Genomic DNA, 8,696 nt, shown 5'->3' on the forward strand with positions numbered 1-8,696 from the left:
TTGAGTTTTTGGATATTTTGATTTTTGTGAGTTTTTGGATATTTTGATTTTTTTTGAGTTTTTGGATATTTTGATTTTTTTGAGTTTTTGGATATTTTGATTTTTTTGAGTTTTGGGATTAGAAGAAAGATGTATTTGGTTGCCCCAATGTATATCAAGACGAGGAATGGATGAATGAATGAATGAACCATTGAGGTGGAAATAGATTTGTTGTCCATAGTTTTGATCAAGATCAAGGATGAAAAAGTGGATATGGATAGAGATAGGATATAGATAGCATTGGATGATGGAAGCAATGAATAGATAGGATAGATAGATATGGATTAGAGTGAAGCAAGATTGTAGAAAGAATTGGAGGATAGAAGAAATGAATAGATAGGATAAGGGATATGGATTAGAGGATTTGGGAGATATGGTAGGAAGAATAGAGTAGATGAACTTTGCCCCCAAGCATAGAGGTTTCCATTTGCGAAAAGGTGATATGTAAGATTGTCATAGTATTTAGCACCATCTGAATAAGTGTTCTCGAACTTTTCAAAGATAGAGACCCAACCCACACTTAGAACCTCTGGAAAATTCAACTGAACATTTCTAGCAACTAGGAAGCAGACTCAAAAGGGAAGAAGAATCCCAAACTGGATCAAGGTACTTAGTTCTTTGACTACCCATGTGTGTGCAAGTGGGTTCATTCTGGCTCATATGATCATTGTAATCTTCAGAATCCAACATGGCTAGCTACATGAGTTACCTTAACTTCAAAAGCATCCTGGATAGAGCCTCGCTGCCAGCGAGCGTCCATAGCCCCGACGAGGTTATCGCTGTAATCTCACAAATATTGCTCCATTGCCAGCCAGGCGTCCATAGCCCCGATGGAGTTACTTGCATGTTCCCATAGCCAATCATTTTGATATTGCATTTCATTGCATTTTGCTTTTCTTGATATTCATTTTCTTGCTCATGCTTTTGATATTTCTTTTTTTCTCTGTATTTTTCTTGCATTGGCTTGTAAGTGATGAAACTTACATGGGTCTGATAATTACAGTGGCGCTGAAGCAAGATTTTAGATTTTTCACTAGCCATGTCTTCAATTTAAGAGATCACAATGAATTTTAGAGCAATCGATTAAGTGTATGAGATATAGGAATCAAAAGATGTCGATACCAAGATACGATAAGTGGTTCTTTTCTGGATTGAGTGTGTATCCCAACCAAAGAAAATGTTAAAGAGGAACAACCTCAGATTTTGAAGCATTTCATGAATAGATATCTAGGAAAAGGACTGAACATGAGATTCGAGCATGGGCAAGTATGTGACAAAATGACATAAATGCCTATTTCACAGATGAAGGATGTATGCAAAGGATTGAATGAAAGGGATGGAAGGATAGAAAAGAGGTGTTGGATAATAGATAGAATGTTTGAAGATTTGTGCAAGGATAGATAGAAATGTATTCAGGATGAGTGTTGGTACGTGAGAAGTGATGAAGAGATGGAGGAAAATTGAATTTTGGGACAGAAGGACCCAAAATAGATAGAGGAAATGATAGAATAATAGTTTTGGAAAGATGTTTAGATAGAGGATTGAAAGAATTTCAAAGATTTGCTCCTCATTGATCTTTCTTATGGATCATTTGAGGTGATGGATTTGTGGATGGAGGGAAGTAAGGACCCAAGATGGATGGAAGGGATGGAGAATTCGATTGTGGAATGAAAGGACCTAAGATAGATTTAGAGGATGAAGAGATTCCTTGATCTTGATCTTGACTTGGAGTAGGATCATTTGAGTTTGTGATTTTCTCTTGATTTTGAATTAGAATAGTGGAGGATATGGAAGGAGTATCATGATTTTGCTTAAGAGATGGATGTTGAATGGGACTCTGCTCTTGAGATGAAAGAGGGTCATTGTGGATGGAATACCAAAATTTTAGGGGATCATCATAAGATTCTTGACAGGTGGGATCTTGATTGAAGATGGGATCAGATTGGAGAGCCATGATATTGTGATCTTGATTTAGGCTAGGACTCATTTCCTTTGACCGAGTTTCCTTTTTCTCGGTTTGATGATGAATGGTCATACGAATGATAAAAGTTGATGTTTTTGATAGTTTGATGTAGAGAAATTTACTCCTGTTGATAAGGGTCCTAGGACTAGGTTGTCTCTTCTTTAACTTAGTTTTGTGATGAAGACTTGTTCATCTCAAAATATGAGGAGTGGTCATACACGAATGATCAATGGTTTCCTTCGATGTTTGGATTGAGATACTTCGTTTGGAAACTTAAGTCCACTTTTATCAAATGAAGGTTTAGATGCCCCCTCATGACAAAGTGTGTCAAATGATATGGATAAAGTCTCCCGATATAGAAACTTGATTTGACAACTTAAGGTTTAAACTTGGTATGTTGTTTGATAGAACCCTTTAGATGATGGACCTTTTGATCAAGGTGATGATAATACCTGATTTTGATAGGATAAAGTCTTATCTTTAGCTAGTTTTGGATTTGACAACTTTTGTTCTAAGACTGACTTGTTTGATTTGGAAATGATTTCTCTAGTGTTTGGATTTGATTTCTTGTGACCCCATTTGATATTGGACCTGAAAGGATACTCAAGAAGTTTGAAAACTTTTTCTAGAAAGGATTACTTGGTTTGGTATTCCCCTAATCTTGTTGGATGAAAGTCTTTCCTAAAGATAGTTGAAATGTTGATAGCCATCTCAAAAGATGTTTTGTTGGATATGGAAATCTTCTCCACTTTATGATTTTTCCTTGTTTGAACTGACTTTTGAGTTTGATTGTTGGATACTTTGCAAGATATTTTAACATTTGTGACAAGAATACATAGCACACATGAAGACAATGATCATCCTAATGCTATACATTGAGTGTATATTCTTTTGAGAATGTGTTCAAATCCTCGATGTTATCACTGGTTTGATTTGCAACAAAAGACACATCAAATAGACTCTTTATTCAAAGGTCATTGACAATATCATAGCCCACTAGTCTCGATACTCCGTCAGCTCAAACAGCCTTGTCACCCCCTAGAGGGTGCCCGTTTTTTTGCTTTTTGCCAGAAATTAACTCAAAGTGAATTGCTTCACAATTGAGTAGTTATCTTGGGAGATATATGGTGAGTAATCTTGGGGGCGGATTCTTCCCCACCCTTGCACTATGATATTGCCAATGTTTGGCGACTGACCCGGTTCAAGGTTTCTATTTCTAAGGTTCATAATCAGGCTTCCTGTTCGACCGTTAGTGATAAACTCCCTCAGGAGGCTTCCCAACCTTTAGAACAAAGGCTTTACGTATCGTAAAGATACTAGGGGAAGGCTAATCGCTGCGCGTAACCGTTGAAAGGGAATTTCGTCACCCTCCACTTTTGATTATAGTGGGTTGGAACACTTGGCTTCAAAGTCGTTCCCCACTTAGGTCGTTCCCTTCACACCGGCCAAAGAATGGCTTTAAGAGTTTTTCAACCCCTCGGGAAGGCAGGCCTACTAAAGGATTTAAATACTTGAAGTACAGAAAGCTTAAGAGTGGCTTGGCTTTTTGGTCACCCAGTTATGGGGAGAGCATATACCTTCCACTTTCGAGACAAGGCAATCAATTTGTTCTTTTTAGCCTCCAAGACAATGATTTGCTAACTTCTATTTGGAGATGTTGCTCCAACAAGCATGATGTTCTTTTTAACCTTTCATAGCAAAGTGTGTATTTCCAAAACTTTTGTAAAACAAGCCTGGTCAACAAAGTAAATCGTGATGTTGGGTCAGCAAAATTAAAGTCGATAGGGGAAAACTTTCCCTCTTTACCTTGCACAAAATGAAGATGAGGTTCTTTTACTTTGCAAAATGAAGTAAATCCTTTTAAACACCAAAGGATGGTGAGGTTCTTTTTAAAACTTTTGCCAAAGTAAAGATTGTTGGTTCTTTTTACAGCTTCCAAAATGAAGTGTTTTTCCTCTAATCTTGCAAGAAAACAAATATGAAATTGTTGTTCTTTTTATCTTGCAATAAAGAAAAGATGAAGTTTTATTCTAAAACACCAAAAAGGAAGGCATGAAGTTCATTTTATGCATCCAAATGAAATGATGAGGTTTATTTTAACTTGTGCAAAAAAATGAGAGTGAGTTCTTTTTAACCAACTTTTGTTGAAAGGAAGTAAAAAAAGAGACTTAAACCCTCTAAACTAACTCCTTCCCCTGCACAAAAAAGATTAGAACCTGCACACAGTCAGTGATCAAGTGTTAGTGTGGGCTCACACAAGCCTAAATTCTGATCTTGGTTACAAATTTTACAATCTTGATCCTGAAATGCCCTGAAATTTGACTAAGTCTGAAATTTGGAAGATCTTCCAAAAACTAGATTTTGCATTACAACTCCTAGAGGTCTGAAACCCCTCTCAAACATCCTGAAAGTATATATGGAATATAACTTAAAGTATAAGTCTCTTTTCTCTTTCTTATACTTAAATGTTATATTCCATATATATTATGTCTCCCACAAGCCTAATTTTTTACTCTGTCGTAAATTTTTGGCTCTGCCAACTCTATGCGCTAAGAAATGATGTCTATGCGCTAAGAAAAAGCGCCTACGCGCTATTATGTGCCCCCAATGCGCTAAGCTGTTTTCTCGATGCGCTATTCTATTTTTCTCCTGCGTTGATACCTACAGAAAAATATTATTGTTTTGATGCGCTAAAAGATTGACTTCACGCGCTGGATGATAGACTCCATGCGCTAAATAGTGGACTAGATGTGCTAGGCTGTTAACCGGATGTGCTACTCTGTTTTGTTTCCGCGTTGAGGCCTACAGGAAAAACTTAACGGAGGTCACGCGCTAATGTTTGAACTGCACGCGCTAGATGATGGTCTCCACGCGCTGAACAGTGGATTAGATGTGCTACTCTGTTTACTTTATGCGCTACTTTGTGTTTTGCCCGCGTCGAGACCTACAGAATTTTTTTTTAAAAAAAAAAGTCATGCGCTAAAGGAAAAACTTTATGCGCTATAGCAGAGACCTCACGCGCTAAACAGTAGGCTAGAAACACTATACTGTTAGGCGGATGCGCTAAGTAATGTTTCCGACGCGCCGATTCCTGTTTCCCATGGACTTGCAAAAATGATTAATTTCAAAAACTGATTTGTTATATGGGGTCTAGCCCCACGGTGGGCGCCATAAATGTATGCAGGAAAAGTGGGCGAATAAAACTTAATATATGAAAATATGTTAGAATACTAGTCCACACACACACACAGGACTTCTTGATGCAAGCTATGGAGTAACGTAGTGTTACTCAGCTTCCCAAGGAGGGTCCCATGGTTCTCTATCTCACAATGTCCCTCAAACCAACGTTTTTGCTCTCAGATTACTGAGCAAAATGGTTTGGGGATGGCAAATATGAGAACGAGAGATGCTTTTAATTGATTCTAGTATGAGATGGATGTTAAGCTATGTATGATACTAAAATGCAATAAACTAGATGATAAGATGACGAGGTTAGTATGAATACTATCCTAGCATACTATATTTAGTCTATGATTGAGCTAAAATGATAAATAAAGTACTCTAGCATGCATATTTAGTCTAATTTCTATTTTAAAAGAGGCTAAATGGGGAGCATATATGAAATGAGAGCTTTGAAAGAATTTGAGCATAAGTGTGATGCTTCAAATTTGAAAGATGATTGTTTAAAATGGAGGAATGAGAGCTCTATTTATAGCACAAACAGGGCAATGGATGGTCAAGATTGAAAGGTTTAATCAAGGGTCAAGTTTGAAAGTTGGAGATCCATGTGCACAATTTGCACCAATGAAATGGTGACAAGTGTCAACATAGGATTGGGTTGAGAGAAGAGGTTGGAGGCATTAAAGGCCTGAGAAGACCTCATGGTTATCTAAAGGCTAAGGGTCAAGTCTAAGTTAGGCTTACCCACTGGATTAGGAGTTAATCCAAGGATAAACCTTTGTGCAAATGATTAAGAGATAATCATGGTCAAAGCATTAAAGGCCTGATGAGACCCTTGAGTTGGATAGAGGTTGAGTCAAAACAAATGTTTTAACCATGTGGGAGGGTTTGAATTAACCATTAATGGTTATTGGAGACTTTGGGGATTAAGTGGTTGAAGGTTGGAAGCCTTCAATGGTTTTCAAAGACTTTAAAGGTTTTGGTGGTTGAAAGTTGAAAACCTTCAATGGTTATCAAAGACTTTAAGGTTTTTGAGAAGTGACTTCCCTTTGCTTAGGGATGTGACAAAATTTAGAGGAGGGTTAGGTTAATTAGAAGCGATTAGAAGATTCTAGAAGGGATTAGGAAGGGGTTTGGGATTTTGCAAGTGGATGGAGGGATAATAGGATTTAATTGAATTAAATGATTTTCATTCAATTTGGTTACAATTTGGAGAAATTAAATAAATTAGATTTATTCAATTTGGGATAACTTATTTAATTAAATTTGAATTTAATTAAAAGTGGATAGGGGGGATTTAATTGAATAAAATGATTTATTCATTAAATGGTATAGTGAATTTAATTCAAATAAATTGAATAATTTATTTAATTAAATAGAGGAATGTGGATAGTTTAATTAAATTGGATTTAATTAAATAGAGAAATGAACATAAAAATATTCATTTAGGAATGTGGTCATTTTTATACGTCTACAGTTGTTTTCATAGAGGGCACTTTTTTTTGTCAAAAGCATATGGCGTGTCAGGGAAGCCATTAAGTCGTGGCTCAAATGGAACGGTTCTAGTTTTCGTGATGGTCTTTCTTTTAACCATCACAATCTTTGGTGGTCACCCCTCATTCAGATTCAAGGCCATCCTTTGGCCAAAGTTCCTGGAGTGAGTGCTCTTCGCTTTCACAAATGTGGCATTCGTACTCCTAAAGATCTCTTTTCCAAAACTTCCATGAGCATTCACTCCTAGGAGCATCTTCGAGTGCAATACCAACTCATTCAACCAGATCGACAAACATTTGATACTGTCTTATTGACTTTGCCCATTGAGATGATACATAAGTTGGGCATCCACTCTGTGAGGCCCTGGTGGAAATATTGGTTGGGGTACCCTCAAACTTTGTTCATTCGCTACAAACCCTCTCTAGGTTACAAATGGCTCTCTCTGCATCTTCCCATGGTGCCAAATTTCAGATGACACTTGTAGCCAGCTTCAACCACTTGGCAACATAGATTTCTTAGTGTCTGGTTTGCCATTGTGGAGCCAAAGCTTGCCCCTTTTTTTGGTGTATTCTTTTCCAAGGCTTGCCTCTTGGCTCTCACCTGTGACACATGGGTTTTTTGGATCCCCATTGCCCTTTTTGTGGGCACCCAGAGACTTATATGCACCTTTTTGGGTTTTGTCGAAGGGCTCAATCTTTCTGGAGATGGATTCATGATTTCTTCCAACCTTTTAGGTTGAAATTTTTTTCTTGGCATATGGCCTTGGTCGGGGACCCTTCCCTCATTCTTTCACCCAGATTTGGCATGCTTTCAGGATGGAAATTCTCTTTGCTATATGGAAAAAAAGAAATGTTATTTTATTTTCTCATAGCTCTATTGATACTCAAGTTTCACTTTATGCTAAAGCTTGTATATGTAATAATGTCATGTTGCAGATTCAGGTTCAAGCTAACAAGGTCGCCCTTGAGGTGGCCTACCTCCAAGTGCTTCTTGATCATTGGGGTAATGCCCCTTGTATGGTTGCCGGAGTGCCTCCTGATCTCCCCCCCTCATGGGGTCAATTGCCTCTACGTGGGCGGCGCCGTGGGCGTAGTTCTTCACCCTGTCATTCTCAGACCCTGAGGTCTTAGGGTCGCCGCTAGTCTGGTGGTTGTGACCTCCACCATCAATGCTCTCCTTCTCTAGCTCCCAATGGGTGGGGTATTGGTGGCTCTTCTCCTTCTGTTGGCGGAGGTAGTGGGGTGGCCCACTGGAGATGCTGCTGAGTGGCCCAGTTCGTTCAAGGCTTTTCCACACTCGACTCTAGCTATCTCTCCTATTCATTATGCCGAGAATACTAAGAAGGTTGCTGCTGTTGATGAGGGTTGGACCCTCTCGTATGATACTTTGGACCTCGTTGATGTATGGGGTCCTAAAAATGACAAAGACCCACCTCCACCTCCCACTAGAATTGCTTTAGCCGCTTAGCGACAGTTGTTATGTTTAATTATGCTTAGTTTTCGAGCGTTGCTCGTGTTTTTTGGCTTTTCTGGGCTTTGCTTGTTTGAACTCTGAGGGGTGATCCTGTATCCCCCTACCTTTTTTTGTGAATAGTGTAACTCTTTATTAATTTAATAAGCATGGCTGCCTATTCATCAAAAAGATAACCAATCATATCATTACTATTACACAAAGCTTTGTATATCATTTTAGCATACACATTGGTAATTTATAGTTTTATAAAAAAAAATAAAAATGTTAGCTCTCAATACTATTTTTTTTAACAATAACATGTTATGAAGCTCTATTATGCTACTATAAGATATCTCTTTGAATAAATAACTTCAAAATAAATAAAATAACTCAAATTTCTAAAATGTACAAGTTATTGATTCATTCCATGAAACTTGGTTTGTACGCCATTCCATTTAATAGTTTTGACTTGACACCTTATTTATGTGCAACCAAATGCAATTTATTTTTCTTGATGTAGTAAGGTGCTAAGAAGGAAGGGGTTTAGCTACATGGAGGTAATATGTGG

Source organism: Cryptomeria japonica, chromosome 8, assembly GCF_030272615.1.
Source record: "Cryptomeria japonica chromosome 8, Sugi_1.0, whole genome shotgun sequence".
Lineage (NCBI taxonomy): Eukaryota > Viridiplantae > Streptophyta > Pinopsida > Cupressales > Cupressaceae > Cryptomeria > Cryptomeria japonica.